Source organism: Rhinolophus ferrumequinum, chromosome 16, assembly GCF_004115265.2.
Source record: "Rhinolophus ferrumequinum isolate MPI-CBG mRhiFer1 chromosome 16, mRhiFer1_v1.p, whole genome shotgun sequence".
Classification (NCBI taxonomy): domain Eukaryota; kingdom Metazoa; phylum Chordata; class Mammalia; order Chiroptera; family Rhinolophidae; genus Rhinolophus; species Rhinolophus ferrumequinum.
This window is the reverse complement of record NC_046299.1, coordinates 50,417,766-50,443,690: the sequence shown is the minus strand read 5'-3', so window position 1 is coordinate 50,443,690 and position 25,925 is coordinate 50,417,766. Positions and strand designations below refer to the sequence as shown.

The 25,925-nt window shown below is 38.6% G+C and overlaps 1 protein-coding gene and 1 pseudogene across 2 annotated transcripts in view; both read right to left on the bottom strand.

Annotated features, from left to right (window-relative positions):
• The window catches only part of MCU (mitochondrial calcium uniporter), a 188,655-nt gene that overhangs the window by 109,881 nt on the left and 52,849 nt on the right, over positions 1-25,925 (bottom strand). The gene's annotated exons all lie outside the window — the stretch shown is intronic.
• Positions 20,056-21,145, bottom strand: LOC117036279 (EF-hand calcium-binding domain-containing protein 7-like; annotated as a pseudogene).

The following is a 25,925-nucleotide window of genomic DNA, read 5'->3' as shown; positions in this document are numbered from 1 at the left end:
AATAAATATCTTTGACATGCACAGCTGAGCACATAAGAAAAGACAAACACCTATGGCCTAACCATGAATTGAGAATTGAAAACCAGAGCCTCAGGGGAAATTCCCTGGGCTGAGTAATGCACAGGCTTGGGTTTTAAAACTCACCAGGGTGGACTACATCACAATTTAAAATGTCTGTGCATCAGAGGACATTAAAATAACCAATAACCAATAAAATAAAAAGGCAACCTTTTCCCTTTAAAAAGGGAACTGAAGGAAATATTTGCAAGTCATATCTGATAAGGGGTTAATCTCCAAAATACATAAAGAACTCCTACTACTCAACAACAAGAACAGACATTTCTCCAAAGACATACAAATTGCCAAAAAGCACATGAAAAGATGCTGAACATCACTAATCATTAGGAAAATGCAAATCAAAACCACGGTGAGATACCACCTGACATCAATTAAGATGGCTATTTAAACAAAATGACAGAAAATAATACGCATTGGTGAGGATGTAGAGAACCTTTGTGCATTGTTGGTGGGAATGTAAACTGGCGCAGCTGCTATGGAAAACAGTATGGAGGTTCCTCAAACACTGAAAACAAGAACTACCATATGATCTGCAGTCCCACTTCTGGGTATAGAGCCAAAAGAAATAGAAACTCAGAGATATTTGCACACCCATTTTCATAATAGTATTATTCACCATAGCCAAAAGGTGATAATGACCCAAGTTTCCATCAACAGATGAATGGATAAACAAAAAGTGATACATACACACGATGGAATATTATTCAACCTTAACAAGGAAATTCTGACATATGCTAGAACACGGATGAATCTTGAGGACATTACTCTATGTGAAATAAGCCAATCACAAAAAAGACAAGTACTCTATCATTCCATTTATATGAGGTACTTAAAGCAGTCAAATTCATACGTATAGAAAGTAGAACGATGGCTGATGGGGACCAGCAGGAGGGAAGAACAGGAAGTTGTTGTTTAATGGGCATAAGGCTTCAGTTTTGTAAGATGAAAGAGCTTCGGAAACTGGATGCACAACAACGTGAATGTACTTAACACTACTGAACTATATACTTAAAAATGGTTAAGATGGTAAATTTTATCTTACATGTATTTTACCACAATTTTAAAAATGCATCAGGGGGCTGGAGATGAAACTTGAGCTATTAAAAGATAAGGTTATGACTAAGATCCTCACATAAAGGCAAGACTCTTGAAGTGCTACGTCCTCAATGAAGGCATGTATTATAAGAAACCAATCATACTACAGGGATATGACAAAGAAATATAGCATCATCCTGGCCCCTATTCAAATAGTACAGTAAACACTCTCAAACTCAGAAATACAGAGTTGTGCTGAGACATGATAATCTCAGACAGAAATAAATCAAACTCAAAATATCTCCAGACAAAACCCTCATCTAGGCCACAAAGAATTCCCACATACAAAAATCCAGTGAAGGTGAAAAAGCAACCTGCGGAACCAAAGAAAATATTTGTTTATTCAAAAACAAACAAATAAACAAACAAAAAACACATTAGGAAATAATCCACCAGGGATACTATTAGATACCTACCCCAAGAACTTCAGATACTAGAAACCATTTGATACAGACTATAAAGCATATTTGTTTAAGACAAATAAAGACCAAAAAGAGAATTTGAAAAATGTTTTAAAACTAAAAATTATAGGCATATTTGAAAAAAACCTAATAGAACCTCCAGAAATGAAAATTAATAACTAAAATTTAAAATTCAAGGTTCAAATAGCACATGAGACATACTAAAGAAAGAATCAGTAAACCAGAAATCAGACATTGAAGAATCAGCCATGATGCAGTAGTTAAAAGATAAAGAAAAAATAAAAAAGAATGAAAAAGCTAACAGATGCTCCACAGAGAAGTAAGAATAACAATGGGGATAGGAATGGCGGCAGCTGGGCGCACTCTCTGAGTTCTCCTCCGGATCTTACTACAAACGGGACCTATAACCCATCAAAGAACTCTTTGCTCATCACACAAAACAGCTAAGAGACTCGTGGAAGGATTACTTGAAGGTGCGCTAATTGGGCGAGCAGGGGAAGGAAGGAAGGGAGCGGAGTGAAAACGCGCGGGCCCCCGGCGGGGTCTCAGCCTGCCGCGGCCACGGCAGTGGCGGCAAAAACCGCGGTGGCACCCGCAGTTCCGGGCACGCACGGGATCCCAGGGTGGAACGGAGAGCACAGAGACCAGGAAGTGGGCTCTTTCCCTGCGTCCCACGGCTGATTTCTCCCGCCAGGAGGGCGGCCAGAGGGCCCTGGGGCGGACAAAGAACACAGACTCCATACCTGGGCCCCTCCCCTGCCCTGCTCTTCCAATCCTACCCCGCCCTTCCATAGACTTAAACTGGCCCCTGAACTGAGGAGTAGTGTCAGATTACAGAAGAGCCGTAGTAGTGCTCAGGCTCTGGGAAGACGGACAGGCAGCCCTGACCCAGGGAAGAGGCTGGGAAGAGTGTGATTTTGGCTGGGCTAGGAGAGAAGAGACTCCTCCACCCCCAGCCACCACCTTTTCTGGCCTGCGGGAAGAGGGTGACGCACGGCTGGGCTAGGAGAGAGAAGACCCCTCCATCCCCAGCCCCCACCCTTTCTGGCCTGCCTAGGGCGGGACAAGTGCAACTGCAGAGACACTCCCAGGGATCAGCAGTAAGGCAGACGCAGCTCTGGGCTTTCAGCAGCTCAGAAATCTCCAGCCTGCACCGCCCCCATACACACACACTGAAGAAGTGCCCTAAGACTCAGGAGTACTGGACACAGGGCTGGTGGTGCTACTCTCAGTGTGCATATGTGCAGGCAAGGGCAGAAACTGCACTGACTTTGTAAAAACTATCATCCAGACCCCTCAGGCCCACGCATTTAAATCTACAGTCCCAAAGTCACTCTGGGCACCAGGTGACCGGCTCTGCCTGCACAATAAGCAGGGGCTCTTTGGTACAGCAGAGGACAACCTGGACATTACTTGGTGGGCTTAAGCCAAGACTGGTGCTGCTTTTTGTTTTGCTTTGTTTTGTTTTGTTTTGCTTTGTCTTTATATCTTTGATGTCTTTGCCTGTGTCGAGTGGGGGTTATCGGGTATTTTTACATGTGAATGTATTTGATTTTTTTCTTTGTTGTTGTTGTTGTTGTTGTTGTTGTTGTTGTGCTTGGTGATTTGCTTTGTTCTGAAACTGCCCTACCAGGGCCCAGCTTAAGAGGCACAAGATTCAACATATCCAGAGGCCAACTCCAGACCAAACCAGAGTACTACTGGGTTTCACCTACAAGTCACACACCCAGAGGGAATTCTTTGCAGGCACTAGAGCCCACAGAGGCCAAACCACATTTAAGTGGTCAACCCTCACGCAGCAGAACCCCCTGCGGGGGGCAGAGCCAAGTCTCACAACAACTCAGCCTAGGAGTTAACCCCACCTACTCACAAGCAAAAAGCAATTAAAGATCTTCTTGAAAACGACAATATACACAACACAAGAGTCACCTTTGGAGCACACGCAGAGGAGAAGAACGAAGTAGTGCAAGTCAAATATAAAAGACACATACTACATAAGATAACCTAGCAAGAACTAAGAACTCTAGGGGATCTACCTGATACTTCAAAGCAAACAGAGAGAGTCAGCCAGAATGGGGAAACAAAGATACACGTCCCAAATAAAAGAACAGAAGAAGCCTCCACAACTGAAACCAAATGAAGCAGACGTAACCAACCTTTCAGAGACAGAGTTCAGAACACTGGTGATAAGAATGTTTAAGGAGCTTAGAGAAGACATAAAGAAGGATGTAGAAATCATAACGAACAACCAGTTAGAACTAAAGAACACAATTACCAAAATTAAGAACTCACTTGAAGGAATTACCAGCAGGTTAGATGAAGCAGAGGATCGAATCAGCAACTTAGAAGACAAGGTAGCAGAGATCACCCAAACGGAACAACAGAAAGAAAAAAGAATAAAAAACAATGAGGATGGCTTAAGAGACCTCTGGGATAACATCAAGCGCAACAACATGCGCATCATAGGAATACCAGAAGGTGAAGAGAGCAAGCAAGGGATTAAGAACATATTTGAAGTAATAATGTCCGAAAACTTCCCCAACCTGATGAAGGAAACCAACATACAAGCCCAGGAAGTGCAGAGAGTTCCAACCAGGATAAACCCAAACAGATCCACACCAAGACACATTATAGTTAAAATGGCAAAGCTTAAAGACAAAGAGAGAATCCTAAAAGCAGCAAGAGAAAGACAGAGGGTTATATACAAGGGAACTCCCATAAGACTATCAAATGACTTTTCTACAGAAACATTGAAGGCCAGGAGGGAGTGGCAGGAGATACCCAAAGTGATGGAAAACAAAGGCCTACAACCTAGATTGCTTTATCCAGCAAGGCTATCATTTAAAGTTGATGGAGAGATAAAGAGCTTTCCAGAAAAAAATAAGCTAAAGGAATTTATTACCACCAAGCCAGCATTGCAAGAAATACTAAAAGGACTTCTGTAAATAGAAGAAAGATCAAAACAACCTAACTACAAATTTAAAAATGGCAATAACTATGTACCTATCAATAATCACTTTAAATGTAAACGGATTAAATGCTCCAATCAAGAGAAATAGGGTGGCTGACTGGATAAGAAAGCAAGACCCTTGTATATGCTGTATACAAGAGACTCACCTCAGAACAAAAGACACACACAGGCTGAAAGTGAAGGGTTGGAGTAAGATATTTCATGCAAATGGAAACGAGAAAAAAGCTGGAGTTGCAATACTTATATCTGACAAAATAGACTTTAAAATGAAGAACATACTAAAAGATAAAGATGGGCACTATATAATAATAAAGGGATCGATCCGACAAGAGGACATAACCCTAGTAAACATCTATGCACCCAACATAGGAGCACCTAAATATATAAAACAGGTACTGACTGACATAAAGACAGAGATCAACAGTAACACTATCATAGTAGGGGACTTCAACACACCTCTGACAACAAGGGACAGGTCTTCCAGACAGAAAATCAATATGGAAACAACAGCCTTAAATGATACATTCGACCAATTGGATTTAATCGATATTTTCAGAACATTTCACCCCAATGCTGCAAAATACACGTTTTTCTCAAGCGCACATGGAACATTTTCCAAGATAGACCATATGTTAGGCCACAAAACAAGTCTTGATAAATTTAAGAAAATTGAAATCATACCAATTGTCTTCTCTGATCACAATGCTATGAAATTAGAAATGAACTACAGGAAAAAAACTGGAAGACACACCAATTCATGGAGGCTGAATAACTTATTACTAAATAATGAATGGGTCAAGCAGGAGATCAAGGAAGAAATCAAAAGATATCTCGAGACAAACGAAAATGAAAACATGACAACCCAAAATCTATGGGATGCCGCGAAAGCAGTCCTAAGAGGGAAATTCATAGCTTTGCGGGCCTACCTAAAGAAACAAGAAACATCACTAACCAACAGTTTATCTTCACACTTAAGGGATCTGGAAAAAGAACAGCAAAATAAGCCCAAAGGGAGCACAAGGAAGGAAATAATAAAGATCAGAGCAGAAATAAATGAAATAGAAACCAGAAAAACAATACAAAAGATCAATGAATCCAAGAGTTGGTTCTTAGAGAAGATAAACAAAATTGACAAACCGTTAGCCAGACTCATTAAAAAAAAGAGAGAGAGGACCCAAATTAATAAAATCAGAAATGAAAGAGGTGAAGTGACAACAGACGCCGCAGAAATACAAAAAGTTTTAAGAAGTTACTATGAGCAACTATATGCCAACAAATTTGACAATCTGGAAGAAATGGACAATTTTCTAGAGGCGTACAACCTTCCAAGGCTAACTCAAGAAGAAACAGAAAACCTGAATAGACTGATTACCACCAGGGGAATTGAATCAGTAATCAACAATCTCCCAACAAACAAAAGCCCTGGACCAGATGGCTTTACAGGTGAATTTTACAAAACGTTCAAAAAAGAATTATCACCTATTCTCCTCAAGCTCTTCCAAAAAATCCAGAAGGAGGGAAGACTCCCAAACACTTTTTACGAAGCCACTATCACCCTGATCCCAAAATCAGACAAAGACACCACAAAAAAAGAAAACTACAGGCCGATATCTCTAATGAACATAGATGCAAAAATCCTCAACAAAATATTAGGGAACAGAATTCAGTAATACATTAAAAAGATCATACACCATGATCAAGTGGGATTCATCCCTGGTATGCAAGGGTGGTTCAACATCCGCAAATCAATTAATGTGATACACCACATTAACAAAATGAAAAATAAAAATCACATGATCATATCAATAGATGCAGAAAAAGCTTTTGATAATATCCAACAGCCATTTATGATGAAAATGGGAATAGAGGGATCATATCTCAACATAATAAAGGCCATATATGACAAACCCACAGCTAACATCATACTCAATGGGGAAAAGCTAAAACCATTCCCTCTAAGATCAGCAACAAGGCAAGGTTGCCCACTATCTCCGCTTCTATTCAACATAGTGCTGGAAGTTCTAGCCACAGCAATCAGACAAGAAAAAGAAATAAAAGGCATCCAAATTGGTAAGGAGGAAGTAAAATTATCATTATATGCAGATGATATGATACTATATATAGAGAACCCTAACGACTCCACCAAGAAGCTATTAGAGCTGATAGATGAATTTAGTAAAGTAGCAGGATACAAAATTAATATTCAGAAATCAGTTGCATTTGTATATACCAATAATAAAACATCAGAAGGAGAAATTTAAAAAAAACAATCCCATTTACAATTGCTCCAAAGACTATAAAATACCTGGGAATAAATGTAACCAAAGAAGTAAAAGATCTGTACTCAGAAAATTATAAGACACTGAAGAAAGGAATGAAGGAAGATATAAATAGATGGAAACACATATCATGTTCATGGATAGGAAGAATTAATATAGTTAAAATGTCCATACTGCCTAAGGCAATATACATATTCAACGCAATTCCTATCAAACTACCAACGACGTTTTTCACAGAAATAGAACATATAATCCTAAAATTTATATGGGACCATAAAAGACCCCGTATAGCCTCAGCAATCTTGAGAAATAAGAATAAAGTGGGAGGTATAACAATACCTGACTTCAAATTATACTACAAGGCTACAGTAATCAAAACAGCATGGTACTGGCATAAAAACAGACACATAGATCAATGGAACAGAATAGAGAGTCCAGAAATAAATCCATGCCTATATGGCCATTTAATCTACGACAATGGAAGCAAGAATGTACGATGGGGTAAAGACAGTCTATTCAATAAATGGTGCTGGGAAACCTGGACAGACACATGCAAAAAAATGAAGCTGGACCACCTCCTTACACCATATACAAAAATAAATTCAAAGTGGCTCAAAGACTTAAATGTAAGATCTGAAACCATAAAATACCTAGAAGAAAATATAGGAAGAAACTTCACAGACATTACCCGGAGTAAGATTTTTATTGATATATCCCCTCGCGCGAGGGAAGTAAGAGAAAAAAATAAACATGTGGGATTATATCAAAGTAAAAAGTTTTTTCACAGCAAAGGAAACCATCAATAAAACAAAAAGGGATCCTACTGAATGGGAAAAGATATTTGCCAATGATATATCTGATAAGGGATTAATATCACAAATCTATAAAAAACTCACTCAACTCAACTCCAAAAAAACAAATGACCCAATTAAAAAATGGGCAGAGGACTTGAAGAGACATTTTTCTAAAAAGGATATACAGATGGCAAACAGACATATGAAGAAATGCTCAACCTCACTAACCATCAGAGAAATGCAAATAAAAACCACAATGAGATACCACCTCACCCCAGTCAAAATGGCTATCATCAATAAATCAACAAACAACAAGTGCTGGCGCGGATGTGGAGAAAAGGGAACGCTTGTGCACTGTTGGTGGGATTGCAGATTGGTGCAGCCACTATGGAAAACAGTATGGAGGTATCTCAAAAATCTGAAAATGGAATTACCCTATGACCCAGTAATTCCACTCCTAGGTATCTATCCGGAGAAATCCAAAACTCCAATTCAAAAATCTTTATGCACTCCCATGTTTATTGCAGCACTATAGCACAATAGCTAAGACATGGAAACAACCGAAATGCCCATCGGTAGATGACTGGATTAAGAAAATGTGGTACATTTATACAATGGAGTATTACGCAGCCATAAAGAAGAAAGAAATCTTACCATTTGCAACAACATGGATGGTCCTAGAGAACATTATGTTAAGTGAAATAAGTCAGACAGAGAAAGATAAGTACCATATGATCTCACTTATATGTGGAATCTAAAGAAAAGAATAAGTGAATGAACTAATCAGAAACAGTTTTGGAGACAAAGAGGAAAAACTGAGGGTTGCTAGATGGGCGGGGAGGGTGGGGGTAAGGGGGAAGGTGAGAGGATTAGAAAACAATCAGTAACCACAAGATGGCCATGGAGTTTTGAAAATTAATCTGGGGAACGTAATTTAGTGGTTACCAGAGGGTAAGGGGTTTGGGGGTTGGGAGATGAGGGTAAGGGGGATCAAATATATGGTGATGGAAGGAGAACTGACTCTGGGTAGTGAACACACAATGTACTTTATAGATAATGTGATACAGAATTGTACACCTGAAATCTATGTAATTTTACTAACAATTGTCACCCCAATAAATTAAAAAAAAAGAAAAATAAATAAAAAAAATAAAATAAAACGAGAAAGAAAAAAAAAAACAATGGGAAGAGATAACATTCAAAGGGATATTTGAGAATTTTCCAGAAATTATACAAGACAGAATCCAAACACGATAAATAAAAACAAATCTAAATTTAAATACATTACTGTGAAGTAGACGAAACACGAAAAAGAGAATATAGTGAAAGAAACTAGAAAGCACATGAAAAGAAACTCAGTATCACTAATATTTAGGGAAATGCAAATCAAAACCACAACGAGATATCACATGACACCCATGAGAATGGTTATTATTGGGGGGGAATAACAGAAAATGAGTGTTGGCAAGGATATGGGGAAATTGAAACCTTTGTGCATTAATGGTGGGTGCAGCTGCTGTGGGAAAGTGTGTGGTGCTTCCTCAAAAGTTTAAAAGTAGAATTACCACATACACATACGATCCAGCAATTGCACTTCTAGGTATATATCCAAAAGAATTGAAAACAAGGACTCAGATATTTGTGTACTATTGTTCATCGCAGCATTATTCACAATAGTTAAAAGGCAGAAACCACAAATACCCATTGATGGATAAACAAAAAGTGGTAGTACAGACATACAATAAAATATTATCAACCTTAATAGGAACCTTAAAAGGAAGGAAATTCTGATACATTCTACAACACACATGAACCTTGAAAACATTAAGCTAAGTGAAATAAGTCAAACACAAAGGACAAATATTATATGATTCCACATATGTGAGAATACCTCATATATATGGAGGTATATCATAATACCTCATTATGACGTATGACATATGTGTCATAAAATAGTCAAGTTCAAAGGGATAGAAAGTAGAATGGCAGTTACCAACGGCTGAGGTAAACTGGGAAGTTATTGTTTAATGGATACTGAGTTCTCAATTGAGATGATGGAAAAGTTTTGGAGATGATGGTGATGGTTGCACAACAATGTGTAAGTATTTAATGCCACAGAACTACTTAAAAATGATTAAGGCGGCAATCATTTCATGTTATGTATATTTAACCACAATGAAAAAACAAAAAATAAAAAAACTGGAGAAAAAATACGGATCACTTTAAAAGAAGCAGTAATTAGACTGAGATAGATGTCTAAACAAAATGAAACTGTATCATCAAAAGGCTGAGATAAAATAAATGTCAACTTAAAATTCTATATGCCACTAAACTGTTATTAAAGGATACTGGGAAAACGAAAAAATTTCCACAAAAACATACAATGAGAGAGTTTACTATAAACATGCCCTAAAATAAAGAACAACTACAGAATATACTTCAAAAGAAGAAAATTGAACCTAAAAGGAAGGGAATGGTGAACAAAGACACTGGCAAAGATAGGGATAAATCTAAGCCAGCATTGTATGAAAAGCAGTAATAATAACAACAAAAATAGAGGAATAAAAAGTGGAATTTAAAACTAGATAAAAAGATCATTTTGTATGATAGAGGAATTATAGCAGTAAAAGTATACTAAGGTTTCTACAATATATGAAAGAAAGGTAGAAATACTGATTAACTTTAGTCTTTAAGTCAGAAATGCATATTAAAATTATAAGGGTAAATATTAATAGAATCATAAAGAACAAACAACTTTTAAACCCACAGAGGAAAAAATGGGCATAAAGAACACATTTGCAGGAAAGAAAAGCAAGAAAGAAGGAAAAACAGAATTAAAACAAAACAGAAAAAGTAAGGTAATTTATAAAGTACAAAATAAAATGGTAAAAATAAATACAAAGATAACTTCTAGGATGCCAATTTGAGAGTTTCTATGGACCATTCACCCACCCTGCAAAACAACTGTAACAAAAAAAATACAGAAAACAAACAAAATAAAATCAACCATTTAGGGGATCTGGAAATTGTCCTAAAAGTATGTAGCAAATGAAGAAACATTTATTCAAGAAAATCGAGTACACCTCTGTAAAAACAGCGATCCGTGGCGTTTGAGTCACAACCTGCTCCCTTCCCCACCCCTCCCTGCCTACGATGATCCCATCTGGGTGAGTGCAAGCAGGAATGCAGGGCTTCCTCTCTCCCCGACTCCCAATTGGACTAGGGTATCTTTCCAGGGGGGCAGTCCACCTGCATTTTTCATACCTCATCTCGGTGTTGCAAAAGCTCTGAAACAGACAAGAGCAGCTAAGAGGCCTGGGGTCCACTTCTTACACCAAGCACCCACTCACTGAGCAGAAGTTCTACCATGGCAGGCAGGCCAGAAATACTGGGATCCCAACTCTGCTTGCCCAGCTTGGTCACAGGGTAAAGTTTCCACAACAGGAGTTTCCACCAAACAGTCACGTCATTCCAAGAGAAGGGGTCATTATCCCCACTCCCAGCTACAGGGCAAGTGGCAGACCATCAGAAGAGAGTTCTTGAAGCTCTCCCCAAGGGGACTGACTTTATTTGGAACACAGGGTGAGGAAGTTAAAGCCTGAAGGCACTATCAAAAACACTAAGAGATTTTGGTGGTAAGAAATCAAGAGACTGGTAGCTCTATGAGAGTAACAAGCTGATCCTTACAACAGCTAGACTTCTACAGAGACAACCATGGAAAGAGACAGTTAAGAAGAGTCCTCCTGGATTCAGAACAAACCTCAACCCCAGGCCTCAAAACTACCCCTACCAAGGAGACCCAAATCTGATTGCATCAGCATGTGGAAGAAATTATGCCCCAGGCATTATTACTGATAACAATAGAGCAATCAGCTGGTTTCCTGGAAGATAACAGCTGGGTGAGATACCTATAAAGGCAGAGACTACACGTTGCAGGGGAAACAGACTTCACTAAAATGGTCCAGCCAATAAGCATAAAATAAAAAGTTTGTGTTATTAAAGTATTATGTCATAGTTTAATATTTTTTTCTAACTGCTACATAAAATTATGGTGTCTTAAAACTGATGGCATCTTGAGGCAATGAAATACAGTATATTAGTAATAGCAATCAACGTGAGTGGACTAAACTCACCATTTAAGATGCTGAAATTTTCATCTTGCTAACTTAGTACCTATAATGCATAGAGTTCAAGATTGATTTGCTTAATTCTAATTTATTGGAATTCTAATATGAATACCAAATCCTAAATTCATTGAGATTATAAAAAATGTTTAAGTCAAGAAATTAATTATCAGAATCCTTTGTAGAGAAGATCTTTAGAACCTTATTACTATTGACTATAAAGCAGATTTTTAAAGAAGACATGTCTATTCCTGCAACTGGAACAAGAAAGGTTAATTATTAAAATATCAAAATGACTTCAGAGTCAAATAGTTTCACCTAAAGAGGATTCCAAGATTCCAGAGACAGAATTTATGAAAGATTACATGATAATTTTATTCTGTGCAGAAATAAATACAATTTTTAAAAGAACGAATTATGTCATTTTTTTCCTTTTCTTCTCTAGTTCAAAAACTGACTACTTTGGTCTTTGAGCCTTTTGAGCCCATTGTTTTGCTCGGCCTGCTCCAAACACTTTGGAGTATCCTTTCTCTTCTAATAATGGCCCTTGAGCCACTGCATTCTACTTGGGCCCGCTTCTACCTCTTTGAAGTGTACTTTTTCTTCTAATAAACTGCTCTTTCACCACTTAAAAAACAAACCCCAAAAAATCGACTACTCTTTATTTCCCAATCTTCTTCCTTCCGTGTGCAAAGTTTTTACTCTAATAGATAGTCATAGTGTTAAACAAAAAACTTAACTCCCATGGCTGAAAGCCTTTCTAAAAAATAGAGTTTACTGGGCCATAAAGGAGCAGGTCCTGGGGCATGCAGTCTAAACCCTCAGCAACAGCTAGAAAGGTAACATGTCTGCTGTCCTGGAGCTGACATGCTTTGTGTATACAACAAATACTAGGAGGAAGAAAGTTGTAAGTTGTTTTGAAAGAATTTACACAGCTACAGATGAGGCAAAGCCGGGTTATAAGGGCAGAGTGCTCCCTTGGATTGGTGGTGGGCAACAGTCCTAAAAGTTCATGCATATGCAGGATGCGATGGCCTGTCCAGGGCTTGGGGAACAGACTCCCAGACGTCGATCCAAAGTTCCAATATGCAGTCAGGAATGTGAGCAGTCTTTGGTCAGCTGGCCCCCAGCTATTAACAGGCTAACTGCTCGGTCTCTTTCTCTCACACTTCCGCCAGCTATAATTTAATTTAGAACATCTAATAATTTCTTTCATCATTAGTAGAAGTCACGTTGAGAATCTTGACATTTTCTATGTTTCTTTAGAGGTTGTTTTTTAAGTTGATCTGATCATCCAACATGTGCCTAAATTAAAGGTCAAGAGCCTAACAAGATGAAGATGAAACAACCAGTATAATCTCTCCCAAAATTAAATAGATTTCTGTCCATTCATACATTCCCTTTAATTCCTATAACAACCCTGAATTTTTAGTTTTATTTTATAGATAAGAAAACTAAACTTCAAAAACCTTCAGTGATTCAGTCACCAAAAGGGGGGCGAAGGGACAGCCTCAGCACTCAAACACAAGTCCTAAACCCTTAATTTTCACCCTTTATAAATCCATTAGAATCTAATACAAAAGACACAAAAGAGCTGAAATGGATTTCATACTATAACCCACAGATACAGTCAAATCAAAATAGGTATTTTCATTCCCCTCATGAGACTTCCAACTGAGCTCCTTTTTCAAGCAAGAATTCACATGGAAAAAAAAAAAAAGAATTCACATGGTCCCATAAAATCTCTGATCCTGTATAATATCTGTGCCTCAGTTTTCCCATCTGTAAATTGCAAGTGACATCTTCCCTAGGAAACCTCAGAGCTGAGAGGACCATTACAGATAGCAGAAGGAAAACTGTTTTACTTTGGAAGCCCCTAAAGTCTTAAACCAAAGTAATCCATTAAAATAATAAAAAGACATAAAATAATCCTAGTTTGAAATAATAACACACAAAATCTGTAATGACAGAAAGGAAGTCAAGGGTGGCCTGTGGCTACAGGTAGAAGGAAGAGATTAACTGCAAAAGGGTAGAAGGGAACTTTTGGAGTGATAAAATATTCTACGTATGTCATTGTGGTGGTGCTTTCATGGATGCAGACACTTGTCAAACTCATTAATTGTACACTTAAAACAGGTTTAGTTCATTGTGTGGTAAATTATACCTAAATACATGTCAAGTTGGTTTAAAAAGGAACAAAGCCACAGCATCAAGGCTAGACCCTATAGAAAAGTTCTCCCCACAAAAACAATCTCTTCTGAGAGAAGAAAAGGGGAAAAACCTACCTAAAAAGGTACTTTGAATTTCCAGGCTTCTCTTATTTTATTCGAATAGCTATAAACTTCAAGAAATAAAAAAATAGTCTGGATTGTGTTTATACTGGAAAGTTTAGAGCACCTGTAATTCACTGGTGAAAAACGTGATTCTTTACTCTGGATGAAGTTATTTGCCTCTACTATCTGCAATAGAAAGCACTATAGGTTATTAAAATAATAATCTTTGAAACATCAGGCATGTCCCAGGAAATAATAGCTTTCCAGAAGGAGCTGGCATAAGACAGAACAAAAGGCTAATAAACTCTAACCTTCCTCCTACTCATGACTCTTTCCCATCATCTCTCATTTTTATAGTTCCTCTAATGAAACCATTTGTAGATTTTGCAATATTTTATGGAAAACATTGTTTAAATTAATACATTGCAAAATGATCAAATAGTCAAATTAGTTATACTATGCTCTCAACAACTCAATGCTTAGAGACTGAGTTTACTGGGCAAAGCACAGTATTTTCATTAAGACCTTTGTCATCTAATCCTCCCTAAAGGCATATATCACATCAATATAAGTCGCATTTTTATCCCATTCTACAAATTTGTGGTCCTTAATGACTCTATATATATAGTGGCTACTAATCCAGGAATGTACAGTGAACTTGTGCTACATAAAAATTCAGACCATCACAATAAACCCCATTCTCTTCATATAGCCAAAGTGTAATTAATATAAATCAACTTAGAACTTCATGGTGTGGGGGTTCAGAAAAAGCCTCTCCATGATGTGCCTCAGTGGTATGGGGATTATTTTGAGCTAAAAGCAATTTAAGACCCTGTCGGCTCAAGAGAAACCTCTGCCCACTCCCCATCTCCGGGATCCCCACCCCACCAATATCTAGAGGAATCTGAATTAGGGGCCTTGCCCTTAATAAGGGATTATCGGAGATAACTGTTTCAACCTATGTATAGGGCAGGGCAAACTTCTATCTACTGAATATCTGCTCTTCTTAAATTGACATCCTGCAATGACCCTTTAAAGCCCCCAAGGCACCTTACCTCAAAATGTCATAAATACCCATTTTCCCTTTCTGCCTTCGAACCTTTCATGTATGTGGGGTCTCTGACTTGCTGAACTATGTGGGGTTCCCATACATATGTATGTAATTAAATTTGGTCATTTTCTCTTTGCAATTCTGTCTCATGTTTATTCAATTAGACCAGCCAAAAAAATTTCGAGGGTAGAGGAAAGTTTCTGTCCTCCACCACAATGGCAATTACATTTCACAGTCACTCTGAGAAAACTGTGCCCCATTTTTCTTTCTTTCGTTTTTTTAAATTCCTTTTTCTAAAACGCATTGGGGTTAATTAATGGACATCAAAGCTACATAGGCTTCAAGTGTATATTTCTATAATACATCATCTATATATTGCATTATGTGTTCACCACCCAGAGTCAGTTCTTCCATCACCATATATTTGAGCCCCTTTATCCTCTTCTACTATCTCCCCTCCCCCGTTACCCTCTGGTAACCACTAAACTGTAGTCTGTGTCTATGAGTTTTTGTTTCTTTATTTGTTTGTCTTGTTCCTTTGTTGCCTTCAGTTTTATATCCCACATATGAGTGAAGTCATATGGTTCTCAACTTTTTCTGTCTGACTTGTTTCACTTAGCATAATAATCTCAAGATCCATCCATGTTGTCACAAATGGCACTATTTCATCTTTCCTTATGGCAGAATAGTATTCTATTGTGTATATATAGCTCATCTTCTTTATTCAATCATCTATTGAATGATGGTTTGGTTGTTTCCATGTCTTGGCCACAGTAAATAATGCTGCAATGAACAATGGAGCACATGTATCTTTATGGATGTTTTCAGATCTTTCAGTTATATACCCAGGAGAGGGATTGCTGGGTCATATGGTAAGTCTATTCTTAATTTTTTGAGGAACCTCCATACTGTATTCCATAGTGGCTATACCAATTTACAAACACAACAGCAATGTATGTGGGTACCTTTTTCTCCACAGCCTCTCCAACACTTGTTATTATTTGCCTTGTTGATGATAGCCATTCTGACTGGGGTGAGGTGATATCTCATTGTGGTTTTGATTTGCATTTCCCTAATAACTAGTGAAGTTAAACATTTTTTCATATATCTGTTGGTTGTTTGTGTGTCTTGTTGGGAGAAGTTTCTATTCATGTCCTCTGCCCATTTTTTAATTGGATTATTTGTCTTTTTGTTGTTGAGTTGTATGAGTTCCTTATAAATTTTGCATATTAGCCCCTTATCAGAGGCATTTGTAAATATCTTCTCCCATTTGGTTGGTTGCCTCTTTGTTTTGGTGATGGTTTCTTTTGCTGAGCAGAAAGAAGCTTTTTAGTTTGATATAGTCCCATTCGTTTATTTTAGTTTTTACTTCCCTTGCCTTTGAGATCAAATTCATAAAATCCTCTTTGAAACCAAGGTCCATAAGTTTAGTACCTATGATTTCTTCTATGCAGTTTATTGTTTCAGGTCTTATGTTTAGGTCTTTGATCCATTTTGAATTAATTTCGGTACATGGTTACAGATAGCAGTCTAGTTTCATTTTTTTTACATGTGACTGTGCCCCATTTTTCAATTCAAAATATTAAAAATCTGTCTGGTGGAATGCAACCATTTAAATTCAAATTATAATTATTCCCTACAGCTCTTCCTAATGAAAAGGTATAATCACTGCTTAAACTTTTCATTGTGTAAGCTGTATATTTAAGAACTCTTAGTCCAGCTGGTGAACAGAAAATATTTGGGCACATGTCATATACTACTTTTCAGCTACCAGGCCAAGCACAGACTCGTCTTTCAAAATAACTGCATCCCTAGCTATGCAATACATTAAATTGCTGCATAACCACAAGGAAAAAGTACCATGTCCACACATAAACTCCACTCCCAATTAGCAACCATCTTCCTGAATTTTTTTGATATCTTTAAGTAACAACTTCCTTCTGTGGCCAGGATTATACCGTCCATTAAATTGAATAATGGACTACTTGGCAAGCCAGAAATTGGTTCAATCACCACAGCATAACGAAGAAAGAGAAAGTAAACTGGAATAGACTTCTACAATGGCCCGACTGCTTAAATCATTTAGTAGAAATGAAAGCCACAGGACGGGAAAGCCAAATATGTGGCCAGTCCGCATTATGTAAATGTGCAGTAGATGCCAAAGGGAAAAAGCTCACTCTTAAGAATAGAAAAAATATCTAACACTTCAACCTAAACTGTTTTGCTTACTTACCGATAGTAAATGGCCACTTTTAGACAAGGAAATTAAGAATTTAGGTTAACTCTCTGCAAGGTTCTTCTCTCTCTCTGTCTCTCCGTCTCTCTCTCTCTCTGTCTCTCTCTTTCTCTCTCTCTCTCTTTCTCTCTAGAGAGTATTATTATTACCTCACATTTCCCAAAACTTTCTTTCTGTATTCCTCTATCTCAGATGGTATGACCCAGTCATCTAAGTCAAAAACTTAATCAGCTGAATTATATAGAGATTCCTGAACAAAAGTAACAGCCTTTTCACTGTCTCTTTACCTCCAGTCTTCGTCTGCCTCAGATCACAGCTGAGAATGATCTATCTAAAGTGAAATCTGATCGTGTCACTCCCCAGTTTCACACCCTTCGATGTTGTGTCACTGCCTACAGGATAAATCCAAACTCTGCAGTACAGTACACAAAGTCCCACCATAACCAACCCTCTCTCTCCATCCTTCTCTCTCCCCATTCCACCATCTCATACTACATCTTGAACTAATTTGTGGTTCCTTAAAAAACTGAATAATAATAAATAAGCCATGCTATTCCACACTTCCACGTATACTCACCCAGCTCCCCTTCACTCCAATGCTTGTACCCAACTCATCTTGATACCTACCCATCAGCCACCTCTGTATTTCTTCTTCACCCAATTCAAGACTCAGCTGATCTCCTCCCGGAAGTGTTTCCTGGACCCTTAAACTGGGTTAGGTGTCCAACTTTTATTCTTCCATAGTGCCTCGGTGTGGTACACAAAACAATGGCCACACTTTCATCCTCCAAAATCTCTGAATCTGTTACCTTACATGGAAGAAGGTGCCTTATCAATGCAGTTAAGGACTCAGAGATGAGGATTTAAAATCATCATCCAGGATTATCCACGTAGGCCCCATCTAATCACATGTCTTAAAATTAGTGTGAGAACTGGACCCACTGCTGCTGGCCTTGATGACAGAGGAAGGGATTATGAGCCACGGAATAGGGGTGGCCGCTAGAAACTAGAAAAAAAAAGGCGAGGAAATGAATTCTCCTGTAACATGTCCAGAAAGAAACACAGCCCTACTGACACTGATTTTAGCCCAGTTCGATCCATGTCAGATTTCTGACCTTCAAAATTGCAAGATAATAAAGGTATGTTCTTCTAAGCCAGAAAGTTTGTGGTAATTTGTTATGGCAGCAATAAAAACTAATACACTTGGGGACAGTATTATGATGCTATACTGGCTGTGTCAGCTCGCGGATGGGAACTTTCTATCTTACTTAAAATTGTATTCCCAGTACCTAGCACACTTCCTGCACACAGAGATGCTCAACAGTATTTTAGAACTGACACATGTTCATAACTTAATTCCAAAGATCCTATTATTACAATTAAAACATTTTTATTTAATCTAGAATCTTTTTTTTCTTTTTGTAAGAACCCAGTACTTTAATAAGACTGCCCACACCCCACAAACCTGGAAGAAACGAGCAGCGGTGGGGGAAGGAGCCCCAGGAACAGCAGTCCAGTCTCTGACATTTCACCCAGGTGGGGGCGAGGGGTGGACCTGCAGTGAGGGCAGCTTGTCCTCTTGTCCCCCAAGGGGATCCAGGCCGTCCTCCAAGCTCGCCAGGTATTTTGAGTACGATGCTTCTGAAGGCCACAGACATGCCGGGTACCATCCTGAAGCCTGTGCAGAGAACGCTGGGGCAGTTTGTATTCCTCCCGCGTCCGCCGGCCCCAGTCCTTCACACATAGCGTGTACTTCCTGCACTGCTCCCAGCCGCAGCTGTTTGAGTCCAGCCTCTGGCTGATCACCCGCACCATGTGGCTGGCCTCCCTGGCACTCAGCATTTTCGGGTTCAGCATTTAATATTCAGGGGGAGCGGCTTGACCTTCCCAGAATATTTGTGGCCCTGCCTTGGCCATCCACCATTTAAACATTACATTGGCTTTACTTCATTGCCTTTGTAACGTTGCTTCTTGGTGGACGGCCAACAGCAGAGGTGGCTTAAAATAAGGGTCAAGAACCTTCTAGCCACCCGCTGAGAGCCTTGGCTGTGGCCCAAGGAAGAGGTTGCAGTCACATCATCAAGATGTCCAGCATGGAGTAAATCTTCCATGTGTGTGCTAGTCCTCGATGCTGCCCTGGGTTTGCGAGAGCTGGTCCTCAATTCTGGGCGGGTTTGGGTGACGCTGATGCTCGATTCCCGGCTGGGTCTGGGAATGCTGTTCCCCGACTGCAGGCTAATGGAGAAGTGGCAGACTCTTTGGCCTTCCGGCCTGAGGGCTGAACCTTGCGGGTTGGGGAAGGCCTGGGGCTATTCAAGTCCAAGCCACAGAAGTGCCTGACTTTGATGCAGCGGACCTCTCCCTAGGGTTTTTCGTACTGAGGATCAGATACATGCCCATCAGTCTGTCGTAACTCCTGCGTGTCACCGACTCCTCAATATGCTCCCGCTCAAACCCCATTTTCACCATCCTCCGGGTCACCCAGGGGTCCATGTTCTCATATGAACGGCATGAGTTCCTCCCTTTGGCCCGTTTAGCCATCGGTCCTTCATTAGGTTTTCTAGCGTGACTCTGTCGCTGGGGTTGATGGTCATTAACCTCTTTAAGATCATGAGGCACTGGTAGGACATGTAAGAGGGCACATGGGTGCCGGAGCGGAAAGAAGCATCTTCCCGCAAAAGGCTCGGTCCCAGCGGCCATCTTACAGAGTGGCACTCCCAAGCTCCACACATCTATTCCGGGGCCGTCACAGTTTCCCCCAGCAAGAGCTCTGGGGCGATGTAAGAAAAGATGCCGCAGAACATACTTGTGTGCGGGGATGGGGGGAGGGAAGGAGGGAGGAAAAAAAGAATATACAAGGCAGTATCAACCGATAACCGCCGGGATGGTTTTCCTTCAACTTGACTCAGGTTTAACGGCTTAATTGTTAGATAAACCATGGATCGCTGAGCTATTTGCATCCTGTATTGATGACTAACGATTTCACCATCTTCTTCTAAGAAACAGCAAGCTTTTAATTGTACACATTGCCATTCCTTTCTCGAGTTTGGCTCAGTTAACTTTGAGGTTCAGTTACTATTAGCCCCCATGGCAATTGTGAAAGAAACAGATATGAACTTTCTGGTTGTTGCCAGTAAAGAACTCCTGGTGTCACCTTTATTTGAGAATGTTTCCTCATCAGTTTTTCTTATGATTCTAGGCGATGGTTTTGGTGCTGGTGATGGGTCCCTTTCAGGGAACTCTTTGATGTGGCTTCCAAACTGTTAACACTTCAGTTTATTGTCAACCTCCAGTTTTTCTAGAGTAGTTTTGAGACAGTCGTCATTGGCTGTCATATATAATTTACAAAACTAGATGTAGTCAAATTTGCCATCATTTACATTAGCCAAATTTACTATGGCACTTCTTCTCGAGTCATCTTTTCACCTCTTTGTTATAGAAGTTGATAAAGGACAGTGTGTAAAATATAGCCATAATCATTTACATCTAACTGCTTAAATGATTTTAGCAGTTCTGCTTTTGAAATTGGTTTTTCCTTTTTTAAAATTATACAAAAATCATCGAAATTCAGTTTGGCAGTTTGAGGAGTCGAATACTTATTAATAGTCTTTTGGGATGGATTTCTTCCTGCATGCTGAAGAGCTAAATAAAGTTGATCTTTAGAACTAATGTTTTCTAAGCTGAAAACAGTTAAGTAGGCAGCTCTACAATTCCTATAAAATACCTCCTCTGCAATTAGTGGAAATTTCTTTTTCGAGGACTCTCTGAAAGCATTGATTTCTGATTGGAGAAAGCTGCATCACTTCCGGGACTGATGGCCATTCTAATTCCAGTTTACAAACGAGGAAGCGAAGCCACTTCTTTGCATGGATTCCACAATCCGCTCACCGAAGCCAGAGGGACCGTATCCTTTTTTTAATTACCATGGCAACTGCCTTCAATCTAGAATCTTAATCGGCAATATGAATTGCTTTCATTGCTCATTAGTCATTCTAGGTGCCCAGATATATTAATACTAGTTTACTTCCTCTGACTTCTATTAACAGGACAAGTACTCACTTACTATGACCCAGGCTTCCCATGGAACTTGCATGTAAGTAGATTTTTAAATCCATGTTCCTCTTTCCTATCAGATATCATATATTTTTAAAAATCAGATATATTGTCATTAGAAAGATATTTTTAATTCTATCAATTCCAAGATACACTAAAAATTATTGTATTTATCCACAGTGCTTTTAACTTAGGTCTCCTAAATATCTGACAAAATATATTGGTACTAGAAGTTCATCTCTTGAATCAAAGATCTAGAAATATTCAGAAGGGTACCAAAGTACCACTTTATAACCCTCTAAAATGTACATTATTTTCCCCTCCTCAGAGGCATGGTCAGTACTACAGTTCACAATGATATCAGCTAACAATTTTTAGGGCATAATATCTGCTCGTCTCTGTGCTCCCTAAGTGTTTTACAGCATTCTTAATGTTCACAATGACCCTGTGATGATGATTCTATATATTTCCCCCATCGGGGTTGAAGTGGGAGGACTCAGATGGATTAAGTATCTTTCCTAAGATTAATTAAAGCAGCTCAAAAGTAGGAGACTTGGGAATTCAAATCCAAAGTCCATTGAAGAGTAAAAAGAAGTATATTTCTTAGATCAATGCTTATATAGCTTCTTCTAATAAAAAATGGAATTTGGAACACATTTGACAAAGAGTTTTCAGAGGGACAGGCACCCACGAAGGCATGGCAGTGGCTATCATAAAATACGAAAACGTACCATGTGACAAGGTGAGAAAAGGTATTCTGGCCATTAACTTAATTTTATTTGTACCTCAGAATCTGTTTTGTAAGATGAAGATAGGTCTATAAAGCATATATCAGCCCTGTGCATCTCTCTTAGGCACCAACTGTTACTTCCATTCTTTGGGAGACAAAAAAGTAACAAAAGATCCTAAATTTCTGGCTCATTTTGTGGCTTTAGATTGATTCCATATGCAACTCAAACCTCTTGTTCAACATCTGCTGACGCCTCTCATTACTAATGATTAGCATTTATACAGGCTTATAGATGGACTGCCGAACATCAGCAGTACGGATCTTCATTTCACTAATCTGCTCTGCAATATTAAGTCGCTTCACTAACTCTCTGGTCCTTGGTTTGCTCATGCAGACAACAAGAAAGTTGGGTTAGAGAAACTCTAAAATCTTTTCCTAATTCTAACATCCTAGGATGGCATTAACCTTTGCACTCTGCCTGGCATTCTGAGCTCAGTACAGCTAAAAGAAACAGAAGGAACAAAGGCATAATTTAAAAGCTTCAGAGGTACTGTGTTTAAATCTCAGCCCTACCACTTACTACTAACTCTATGACCTTGGCAAGTCTTAGTTGCCTTCCTGCAAAATGAGGACAAAAATATCTACAGTTCTTTTGAGGTTTAAATTATTAAGCAAATTTTTTAAATGCGTCTAAAAGAATGTCTGGTGCTAAGTACTCACTAAACGTTTCTTTCTCTTCAAGTGTGACTTTAAAGTATTATAATCAGGTTTGTCAGGAATCCATTTCTTAAAGCAAGATTTGAATGTTTTGTAGGATTTAAAGCAATGTATTATCAAGCGTGTCTTGGTCTGCTTGGGCTGCCAAAACAAAATACCATAGACTTAGTGGCTTAAACACCAGAAATTTATTTTCTCCCCGTTCTGCAGGCTGGAAGTCCCAGATGAAGATAAAGCAAGATTGGTCTGTGGTGAGAGCTCTCTCCTGGCTTGTAGACAGCCACCTTCTTGCTGTGAGCTCTGGTGTTTCTTCATCTATTTATAAGGGAACCAGCCCTATTGGATTAGGGCCCCACCCTTATGACCTTATTTAATCTTTATCACCTCTCCACCGGCCCTGCCTCCAAATACAGTCACACTGGAGGTTAGGGCTTCAACATGTGAATTTTGGGCGAACACAAACATTTAATCCATGAGAAAGAATATTATTTTATCTTTGTGCTGAGAGTTTTTTTACTTTAAAGCAAGCTTTACAGACCTCAAACCTCATGCTGAGTTTCTAAGCTGAATAGAGGTGCTTGAGGAAGAGACATGTCATAAGGTTGTTCAACAACATGACCTAATGACACAACTTGAATAGAGGCAGAGTTACAAATAGAATTTGAACCTTTTAACCTGGAAGTTCATCCCATTAAATAATATTGCACTTTTCAAACTTGTGTTTCTGCGTGTGTTACCATCGTCCTCTCTCACATGGTCTTTTGTATTACGCCCGACCGATGCCCTGTACAACTGAAGCTGAAGGACAATAACATTGTATCTCACATTCTCTCTTAAATCTGCCTTAAAATTCTGTTTTCAATAGAAATTTATATAATATTAAGGAAATGGGAGATTTTTTTAAAAAAATGACTGACATTCTCAAAGCCGAGAAAATAAACAGAGCCGTGAAAAACCAAGGCTTAATTAGCCTTACGGTTTTGTGATTTCTACTTTCAGGGAAAACCCAAAACTGGCACATTCAGCAAAATCACTGGCTTATTTCTTGACCAACACTCATCAATGAGGCTAATCCACCCAGGCACAGGTAGAATTAGATAATTATTGCCAGTAACTGAAAGTTGTCTGTTCGTGCTTTCAGAAAAAAATAGAATGTTTTAATAACTTTATTAACCTTCTCTGGGTGGCAGAGATTTTATTTATACACTATTCCTTTAGGTACCAAATACTTATATACAACTATATCTGTGGACATGATATAGCATAAAGGGTTGCTTCAAAGAACATTCTCATGGATGGAAAGAGAAACAGAATTCATTAGCGGGGGGAAAACACTGGCTTGTATTTCGTAGTTATTACTCCTCAGAACACTTTGGCTAGGTGTTCTTTTCCTATTTTTGGATACTAAAAAAATGTAAAACTAGGTAATACTATTCCAATTCTTATGGCTTAAAAACAAACAAATGACTTTTATCATTTAGCATTGAAATGCATGCTGGCAACCTTCTAGAAAAAGTGAGAAGCTCCTATTCAAAAATAGCCATTTTTACAAGGCTTTCTGCACTTTTTGGTGGGGAGGGAGAGAGTGGGAGATGAATCACACTGTACTTGTCCCTAACTAACTAAATTAAATTTTCTTTATTTTTCTCGAAACAATGTTTGTATTCTATGCAATGACATTGCACCTCCCTGTGTTTCTTCAGCTAGGAAGGGTAGCGGCTTCCTGTTGCTAATCTCTGTGTTACCTCACCATCTCCTATGTGGCTCTCAGCTCTTTCACTACCTGCATTATAATTTTCCTGCACCAAACTCCTTCCCCTGTAAATGCCTGAGATGGTTTCTGTTTTCCTAGTGAGACCCTGACTGATAAAAACCACTTACTGGGTGGAAAAGGTGAAGGAGAATATAGTTAAATAATACTGTGATAATTCTGCACGGTTTACTCATGATTAGTAAACTTGGTGGGGTGGTTACATCATAAGGTATGTACATAAATGTCAAATCACTCTATGGTACACCTGAAACTAATATAATATTGTATACCAACTATACTTAAACTTCAAAAAACAAAAAACCCACTTAATTGGCAATTTATCATTTACTTTTTGAAATGTTAATTAGTTTTTTCATATATATTTAGGAGCTTTAATATAATTCCTCAAGTAAAAAGCTTACGCTTGAATTTATGGGCCTTGATATCAAACCTCTTGACTTCTCAGAGCACACACTGAAATGAGGACAAAAAGTGAGGAGGGGAGAAAAAGCAGACAGGGAAAGTCAGTGAACAAAATGGATGATGCAAGCTACTCGGTAATATACTAGTTGTGCCAAAGTAATGTCAACCAGGGAGTCTCTCAGATTGAGCTATTCTTTGAATACAGCAAAAGTACTATTAAAAACAGGTCAGTAAGTGTCCTGACCAAGAATATAACAAGCCATGATAATGCTATTCTGGTCTCCAGGAACTCCCATTTATCCAGTGAATTACGCAATTTCTTCTGAGAGTCTCCCCAAGTTGGCTAATGATCCAAAAGAAATTTTTTAATATATGAGTAATTGTTAGTGACTGTAACCTACATCCATCTACTGAAAATGCAATTCTTAAATGCTAACACTCCAAACATAGACTGATATCTACAAACATTATTATTTCAGAAAAAAATAAATGAAGAATACCGTATGGCTGTGCAAACCTCTTTTGGGAACTGGTTTCAATGGAGCCTGTGTCCCTAAATCAACATAATCTTTGAAAACTCCAGTCTGGCAAGAAATAGTCCCAAGAGACCATATTTAGATGATCATTTATGTTTCAGCAAATCAAACTGCTTTGACTTACAGCACAAACTCATAATGATATAATACCAACGATAATAAGGGCAATATCAGCTAGCACTTAAATAGTATTTACTATACATATTTATGTGCCAGGCACTGTTCTAAGTGCTTTATATATTTCACTCATACAGCCATTCTCACAATTCATTGGGACAATAATTATTGTTCCCCACTCTACCTCCAGTATTACAGAGTAGGCTTAAGACATTGAGTAAACTGCCCAAACTCACATAGCAAGTAACAGTTAGAATGTGACCCCAGAGTCCA